This window comes from Rhagoletis pomonella, unplaced genomic scaffold (assembly GCF_013731165.1).
Source record: "Rhagoletis pomonella isolate Grant_MI unplaced genomic scaffold, Rhpom_1.0 Rhpom_scaffold_00003, whole genome shotgun sequence".
Taxonomy (NCBI): Eukaryota; Metazoa; Arthropoda; class Insecta; order Diptera; family Tephritidae; genus Rhagoletis; species Rhagoletis pomonella.
Genome location: NW_023458557.1, coordinates 93,440,696 through 93,450,084, shown reverse-complemented (window position 1 = coordinate 93,450,084; position 9,389 = coordinate 93,440,696). Strand labels below are relative to the sequence as shown.

At 33.8% G+C, this 9,389-nt stretch overlaps 1 protein-coding gene across 1 annotated transcript in view; it reads right to left on the bottom strand.

Moving 5' to 3' along the window:
• The window catches only part of LOC118735821 (probable chitinase 10), a 24,368-nt gene extending 15,208 nt beyond the window's left edge, over positions 1–9,160 (bottom strand). Inside the window, exon 1 of the mRNA XM_036465794.1 lies at positions 8,584–9,160. The gene's annotated coding sequence lies outside the window, so the exon portion shown is untranslated. The remainder of the gene's footprint in view (positions 1–8,583) is intronic.
• Between the last annotated feature and the right edge of the window lie 229 nt (positions 9,161–9,389).

Sequence of the window (9,389 nt, the reverse complement as noted above, 5' to 3'; positions counted from 1 at the left end):
CTTAAATGTTTAGTTTCTCTAAGCTTTTATTACATCTCAACTGATTTATTTCTTGGGCTGCAATTTCGATTTGTACTTTTCCACTAATACACAATTTCTAGAGTTTAATCGTAAGCAACTTTTATGGCGAATAAACGTCAATAAACGTCAAACTAAGGCATTTCCCTTAAAGATTCGGCAAGTTACGTTTGTGGACAACAATTATGAATTAGGCACTAAAAATGAGTTAAGGAACTATAAACTACAAATTAAACTAGGCCAAGGGGTATACTTAAGGATTTCACAAGGATGGTTTTAGACTGAAAGTAATTCTAATAACTCAAGGACCCTCCCACATAAAAATTTTGGGGTTATTCGAAAAAGGGACGTGGCACTTCTCGTACAAATTGACTTTTTTTACCAAATATCCCTGGAAGTGTTTGTGGAAGAATACTGGAACTTGGCATCGAGTTATGTATATAAAATTTATCCATTGCTCATGGAAAAAATTTAACACATACCTCTGGAAGGATAGAAAATCATTGGAAGTATTTTAAATTTCTTATGGATATCTTTTTTATCAGCTACATACTGGCAGAAAAAAATTCAGTTAATGACAAAGGGAGAGCCGGCTTCGGCCATATAATCTAAAGCTCAAATCATGCATACATACCCCTTGAGGCATTTAGCTACAGTAATGAGAAGTGATATTTTATCAAAGCCAGGTTACTAAATTTGGGTTGGAAATATTAGAACCCACCGTGGCACCTGCCAGAAGGATTTAAGGTAAACTTAGAGGGACTGATATCTTTCGTATGCCTAACGTGAATAAGAGATTTTATAATTTGATAGTTTCAAACGGGCTAAATACCTTAACTCGCTTAAAAAATATAGAGCTATAACGAAATCGGTGCAGAAAAAAAAAAAAAATTGTATAAAAAGGTGGTTATATGCTAGTAATTACATAAAATGCAGCTTTTCATCAAAAATATCAAATTTATAAAGAAAGTTCAATGAAAAAAGTTATACCGTATTTCAATACAAACAAAAAGCGACTACAGCAAATCTAACTAAATTCCATTGAATGCCATTAATTAAATCCCATCAAATTAATTTCTTCCGCACAAAAGAATTATTTTTACTTTATTTTATTTGTATGTGCTCACTCACCAACTTCTTTAATTATAAATACATATTTCTACTTTCTATTTCTCGATTTTTTCTTCTAACACCGATTTATTTTTGCTTTCAGGAAAAGTGAGAACAAATTTAGCATAATGCCATTGGTGCCGGTGGCACTTAGTGTGTTTGATAGCGTGACTCAATTAAGTTGAATGGACACCTTTCTTTCTAAAAGCAAAATGAAAAAAAAAAACAAAAAAGCAAAAAAAAAAGAATACTTGAAAATTGAAAAGATCTCGCGACAAGCTGAGTATTAGCAGATTAAATTATAAAAAAAAATCAAGTAAGCGTATTAAGCGCAAAAAAATTGTTGATAATATTATAAGCGCACAGTGACCCAATTAGAAATAAGATTTCTTTAAGCTATTGGCGTACTGTTAAAATAAAAGTATATCAAAAAATGAAATCAAATAATTGAATAGTTTTTGGCAATAATTCCGTAAACTTTCTTGATATTAAGATATATACTTACAAATGTCTACATATCGTCAATTGCCAAATCCGCAATAAATTTTTTTTTTTTTTTTTGCATAAAACGATGAAGTGCATCATAATCAAACAATAACTGAATTTTGGATTTTTTGTTAGTTACGGCCTTTTGCATTTCAGATAACGATATGTACTCGAACAGCATGCAGTGTGGTCACCTCATTTTTATTTTGCCACATAATTCCATAACCTCTGGAAATGTAAGTCATTTTGGCAATTTCATTCTAAGCCACTTAAATATATTTTACTTGTAGCTTAGAAAAAATCATTTATTTTGTTACAAAAAAAAAAAACATTTATTTATGTTGACAGCTACTTAACATAAATGAAAGCGCTCCAATTTGTTTTTAAATTGCGGTCACCTATCTGTGAAGTATGTATGTGCATCACTAATAGTGTTTATTTTAATGATTTTGCACAATAATCAGCAGATGCTTAGTTAGCGGGACCATTCCTCAACTTTATTTTCTCAGTTCAATTGATTAATTAGAGCTTGGTATGAGTTTTCTTCTACTTCTCACAAAGTTTTAACTGTGCTATCGAAGTTTTGCTTGCTGAAAAAACGTTTGTTTTAGCCTTTGACAAATGATAGATCAATAAGAAAAGTCTCTTAGTTTGCACAGAAAGTTTGAAATTGACTGAATATGACTGAACACGCGTTTTTGATAATTTAGAAACTAGACTAAAATTTTTGGCAATTTATAATCTGGACATACTAGGGCGGAGTAATTTGTATGGAGCAAAATTTTCGAAGAAAGTGTATAGCAAATTCAAATTCTACGATGAATTCTAAGCAAAAATGTCGAACAAACTATATACCGAAAAAGACGTTTAACCCTATCAATTTATAAAAGAAAGATCAGTATATTGTAACTTTTTTGGTCGAAATGAATTTTTGATTGTAACAAAAAATTGTACAATTTCAATTGGTTTTGTGAAGGAGTTTCTTAATGGCTCTATTCTGTATCAGTGACAGATTCTTGCCACAGTTTTTATTACGGAAAAATATATCAAATATTTTAAATTTGTCAGTAAAAAAATGTTTGTCACCGATACATAATTGGACTATAAATATAAAAAAAAACACAAAATTTTTTAAATTAAAAACAAATTTCGCTTAGAAAAAAATTATTATGCACTGATTTTTCTTTTAAAAATTGGGTGGTAATTTTTGGTACATAGTTTATTCACCGTTTTCGCTCAGAATCGGAATTAAATTACTCCGCCGTAATGCATACATTTTTGGTTAAAAAGACCTTAACATTCGACATAAATTGGTTTAAATTTTAAAATTAGACACACATTTTTTTATAATCTGAAACTGGACATACTTTTTTTGTCATTTAAAAATTTACCAAATATTTGATTTTTTAAGAATTGGACACTAATTTTGGTCATGTGAGAACTGAAAAGATATTTTTGTTTATTTAAAATCTGGACATACATTTTTGCTGTCCATATATTGGCTCCATTTTTTAATGGCGTAAAATTATATCTACTTGTCAACAAATGTATGTCCAGTTTTTAAAAACCAAAACTTAATGCCCAGCTTTTAAATTACCAAAAAAAAATAATGCCCAGTTTTACATTACCATAAATTTATGTCCAATTTAAGTTACCATAATTTATGTCCATTAAAAAAAAAAAAACCGAAAATTTATGATCCGTTTTAAAATTTCCAACAAATCATGTTAAGTTAATACATCAACAAAATATGTCAAATTTTTCAACCATCAAAATTATTTGTCAGTTTTATAAAGCATTATAAATTTAAATCCACTTTTTAAATTACCAAAGCAATATCTCCAGTTTTAACTTACCAACAACATGTATGGCTTTTTTTCTAAATTATCAACAATTATGACAAGTTTTTAAATCAAGAAAAATTATGTTCAATTTTTGAAATATCAAAATTATTTTCCATGCTTTAAGTCTCTAAAAACTTAAAACCACATTTTAAATTACAAAAATTATGTACCGTTTTAATATTGCCAAAAAAAAAATATTATCAGTTTTTCATCACAATTAAATTATACCCAGCTTTTAACTAACATAAAATAAAAGTTAAATTTGTATGTTATTGAAAATTATTAACTACTTTTTACTTTCCACCAACTATCAAAAAAATATGGCGAGTTTTAAATAAGAACATTTATGGCCATTTTCTTAATTATAAAGTTTTTAAATCAACAAAAATCATGTCCAATTTTTGATCTATAAAAATTATTTGTCCATACCATTTTTAATCCACTTTTTTAATTAGCAAAAAATTATCTCCAGTTTAACATTTAATCACAATAGCTGTAAAACCAAATTTCGTAGATAAAAAATTTGAAAGCAGATGTGAAATAATTTCGTTAATAAGTGTGTCGACACCCTTTTGCAATTAAATATTTGCTTTTGTTTTCAAGTCAATTGGACATTAATGAGACCTGCTCACTTTATCGCCAAATTTTTGTTTATGTTGCACATGGCCCGTTATTAATATCTCTGCAAATTAACACTTTCATGGCTGTTAACTTGGTAAACATTTCCTGCAGCCACTTGAATTTGCTCACTTTCCATATCTAAATATTTACTTAGTTAGAAAAATAAAAAAGCATAGAACATGAAGAGAAAGGAAACATTTTTAAATAAATATTTAAAATAAATCTACAAAATTAGGTTACCACAATCAAGCAAAAGGAATGTCCAAAACAAATAACAAAAGACCTCCTCCACTTAGCTGCTATGCTCATTAAAAATTTCTTTATCATTTTATGCAAATGAGTCGTTTATTTGTAACTTTACATGTACGTTAATATGTATGCATATGCGTTCTTAAGCGCTTTGATTTCAATTAAATTGTTTCTTCTTTACGTATCACTTTTTTTTTAACAACCAAAATTAGCTAAAAAATCAATATGAATGAGTTCAAGAGCGACGCCGGTGAAAATAATGTAAACAGCAGCGACAAATGGCACAGAATCCTCAGCGGCAAAATGTCGTTTGTTTATTTACGTACATATGTATGTATGTATGTATGTATGCATGTGCCTAAATGAGTCAACATAAGTACATACATATACTAGTACATTTACCAACATCTGCGTATTATTGCACTTCGTACTTATTTTTGTTTTGCGTCCCTTGTAGGTGTGGCTGTACTTTCGCAGCGTAAATTTGCATTTGCTTTGGCATTCTTGGTCTTGATCTTGTAGCTGCACTGCAGTAGGGACATTGAACTTTCGTAACGATATCTGTCATCTTCGATTTTGTGGTTTATGGAATTAAGGCTCTTGTTACTGTAACATTGTGTTATGAATTGATTTAATTAGGCATTCAAAATATGTTAATATGACCGGCTTTATGTCGATATTAATGGACTTAATAATGATAGTTGGTTTTCTCTAATTGGACTCAATCTGCACATTTAAATGCGATTAATTTTGAATAATATTTATGAATGTTTTAGATCTAATGAAAGTACATATATTTATATATAGATTTTCTAAGTATTTCGTGAAAGTTATGATAATTTCGAAATGAAGAGAGTACAAAAAACAAACTAAGTTCTTGAAGCTCATGCAAATTAAAAGGCAGACGTCAGAACTGTATGCTATTATGCGGGGAAAGAAATGGATTTCAAAGCCTTATTTTGAACTGCCTATTTAGCACTTTTCAAATCTTGCCTTTTAGTCACATACAAAAAAGCTTTACAATGGAGCGATGTTCAGAAAGATAGGTAAGCTGATTCTGTTTCAGTCATGTTTCGGACGAGAGTTATGAGTTATAGCTCAGTTATGGTCTAGTCCAGATCTATGGTTCAGTAACAATTTCAGTCACTTTTAAGAAGTTGGTGACCCAAAAACTTCAGCTGACCCGAAGGATTTGTAGAGCTGCTATTCGTTTTGTTTAACTAGTGTTGAAAAATTCCCGCCCTTTACGCAGCTCAGAGGCATAAAAACCTGAAATAACCAAAGCCGAATACCTTTCGTAGCATTGAACGAAACGATGCTCTGGTATACAGATCTCCAGAGTTACAGAGTTTCGAATCGGAAAGTTTCAAAGACATTTCAGTTTGAGAACTCCTAACAATGTCGGTCATTTCAGTAAGAAGATCCTAGTCGCCGATTTCTCAACCACGAAAGAAACTAGGTTGGGTGAGGTTGAAGCGTTTGCCTTCATTAAACGTAGGAGAGACGCACACTTAGACCCAGTAGGTGCGTTGTGATACCAATTGAGAGCTCAAATTCAATCCCGTCCGTTCACCTAGAAGTTGAACCAGTTGGTTTGGTCCTGAAAGTGAGGGAGTTCGTGAATGCCTGCTTTACTTAGGTCAGCCAGAATGAATGAGCGTCTTCGCACCCACATAAGGACAGGGTAGTAGCAGAGGTAGTATTCCACACTATAGATTTCTTCAACTTCGCCTTACCATTAAACAGTGGCCCGTATTAATACCGGTCACAAGCCTTAGTAGAGGGCGTTCTAACCTGCGTCGGATCTTTTCTTTTTGAAGCTGGCCCAGATTTGTCGAGTCGTCCCAAACGTGGGTTCTTCCGACCATCTTTTATTTGCTTTATTGGCGAAGTATGTCCTGAGCCCTGTCTTGTAGGTAGATAACGGTATGCCCGCTGCATTAGAGGAGTTGACGTCAGATAGGGTGGATCCCTTCCTCGCAAACTCATCCGCTGCACAATTACCTTGAATGTCACTGTGGCCTGGCACTCACACAATGTGAATAGTTGGCTTTGAAGCTAAATCGTTAAGGACTTTCCTACATTCTATCGCAGTTATTGACAAGGTCTCACAGCAATTTAGTGACTTGATAGCCGCTTGGCTATCGGAGTATATAGTTACTGAAGGCAAGTTAAGAGAAGATTCAATAAGCCAGAGTGAAGTCTCTTTCATAGCCGAAAATCCAGCGGGGAAGACACTGCAACGGTCTGGTAGTCTAAAGCAGAGGTCTAATGAGAGGTCCTTCGAGTGTATCCCACCTCCTACTCTTAGATGGGGACCTTAACTGGTCGGGGTAGTTGGTTAGACTATTGGTGTGAACGAATCTGGTGTCTTTCCATTTTGACAGTTCATTTATTCTTACTGCATTGCAGCTTGCCTGTAGATTCTCAAAAAAGGTTTATGAGCAGAAAGTTTAGGACTGTTTCCATGGCTTTAGTGGAAATGGTTGGCAGCTTATTTGCGATTGGCATGCATGCCGCCCAGTGATACAATACCGCACAGTGACACAATGGGTCCGACTTCAATGATATCAGCAGAGCAGCGAAAGGAGATACTTGCAGAAACTGAGCTCCAACTGCGTTCAGGATCTGAAAACCCGGCCAACTTATAGGGAAGTTGCCTTTGATCCTCCGCTTAAAGATGTGGTTGGTAAGTCTGCCCCGTGGAATTTGTCGACTGATTCTACTGCATCGGGTGCACAATGGCCACGAAATGTGGCTTAAAGCATGAACTCAATAATCGATAGACCGAAGTCAGTGCGGCCGTTATTTTACCATGTGGAGGCGCAAGGCAGCTAGCTCTCCAGGGAAGTAAATAGAAGAAACGCCTTTACGGAAGCGAAATCAAGCAGAGACTGCAAGTGTTGGTCAGTAAATGCTTTATGCAGCTTCTTCGGCTCCAATATGGAACTGTAGGAACTTTACGATGAAGATGTCGTATTTGTTCAAATTAGTAGAAGAAATTGGCGTTGGATAGGCAAGATCAACAAATGGGCGCTAGATTGGAATATGCATAGCCATAGAAGCCATGAGGGTCGCAATTATACGAGGAAGGCGACAATTCTTCGCGTGATCGACCCGTTACCATATCCTGGGAGCGCGTGAGGAATATTGGCTTAAACTTACTATGATGGAGACGCTTCGTAGATGTCCTATGCTTCCAAGAGGACCTGTAAATGTAAAAGAAAAAGGGAAAGGCATGCGCGGATCGACGGACTATTGCAGTGACGAAGCACTAAATAAGTTCTTCGTTCTAAAGCGTCATCACCACTGGCAGTGGAACCGAATCCAATGGGCATGAGTTGAGATATGAGACAACTGGGACATCCTGGAAATGGATGTCCTTTAGCTCTACTGTTAACAACGGCGATATTACGGCTTTTAGTTAGGAAAGTATTCTCTTAGATTCCGGATCCCGATCTGTGGAAGCACTTCGCTGCCTTCGTGCTGAAAAACTCCCGTTTGAATCAAGGATGTTTCGCGCTACGGACATTGCAACAGGGGCCGATTTTTGTCGGGTTCTACGGGGGCATTTCTGATTTGAAATTACCACTCATAAAAATTTTGTACAGTGTATTACAGCAGCAATTTTTCTGTAAAATTTTCTTTTAAAATATACGCGAAAAGGGAGCAAAAAGTTATTGTTTTGAAAAAAAAAACTTTTTCTTGCTTTTTTCCGTTTTTCCAAAAAGCCAAATAAAAATCGTTAACAGTTTTTAGAACAAAAAAGTTAAATATGTAGTTTTTTTCTTTAATATAAAAGTAAAAACTATTTAGAAGTAAAAAAAACTTAAAGCACAAAAAGTTAAAAAAAGATATAAATTTTATAAATTTTTATAATTGTTTTCGTTCTAAAGCAAAAATATCAAAAAAAATCGATACTAAATTTTATAAATTTATATAATTTTTTTTCGTTCTAAAGTAAAATTAAAAAAAAAAATCTACTACGCTGCGTTCGAGAATGCGCCTAGCAAGCATACACGATTTTTATTATAAAAAGTTTTTTTTTGTGGGTAAAAAAAAAAAAAAATATTCCGACGAACTGATAACCTCCTCCTTTTTTGGAAGTCGGTTAAAAATTCGACTACAATGTATTCGAGAAAGCATTCTAAAATATCTATCTTTTTATTAATTTTATTAGATTTTGTTTGTTTCACTTGTGTTTAATTTTTAGCAAATAAATATCCATATACCTACAGCAAAAATTTACACTCACTTTAAAATATTTTTCGATTCCGTATTCAGCACACTTTATTTGCATTCAGCAAGCTGCAGTTGAAAACAATACATATTATTCAAATTCAAATTTTTAAGTTGTTTAATATCGTTTTTATTGTTTTTGTTGTTGTTGTTTCACCAAGTTTTTGTCACACTTCTCACATTTCCAACCAACCGAAGAGGAAGAGCACTTTTCTCGGCCACGGTCGACACTTACAAATAGCCACAATTTGCTAGTGACACATTTTCTATCGCACACCGCCACACAAACGAACTGAGCAAAGCGCACAATTTTTAGTTGTTTCAACAATTTGTTGCAACAAACGTCTTCGTTCCAATTGAAATTCACAGCACTTAGCCACACGGCAATTAGGCAGCACACCGATACGCGCAACAGAGTACACCCACCGTGCAGTCCATACAGAGCGCGAAGGAATAGTTAAAACTCTTTCCAACTAAGCGATTTACATAAATAAGAATGCGTTTGTAAAAGTTAAAAAAAAAATCCAGCTGCAGCGTCAGCAATCGAACAGCGTAACAAAGTAAGCGCGCGTAAGAATCCAACTGATTCTGAGTTGGACGCGTCGATGGCTATTTATACACTACGCGGTTGGGTGCGCAAGCGCCAAAACAAAAACAAAGCAGACACCGGTATTGGGGAGCATGCAAAAATCAAATGAAAAGAAAAAAAGAAATGCAAAGAAAAAGTAAAGTTGAACAAAAAACAACCCAAAAAAAAAAACAGAAAGAAAGAGCGTTGGAGTCAAAGAAGCCAATCGATAACGACAACAGCAACGACAATGT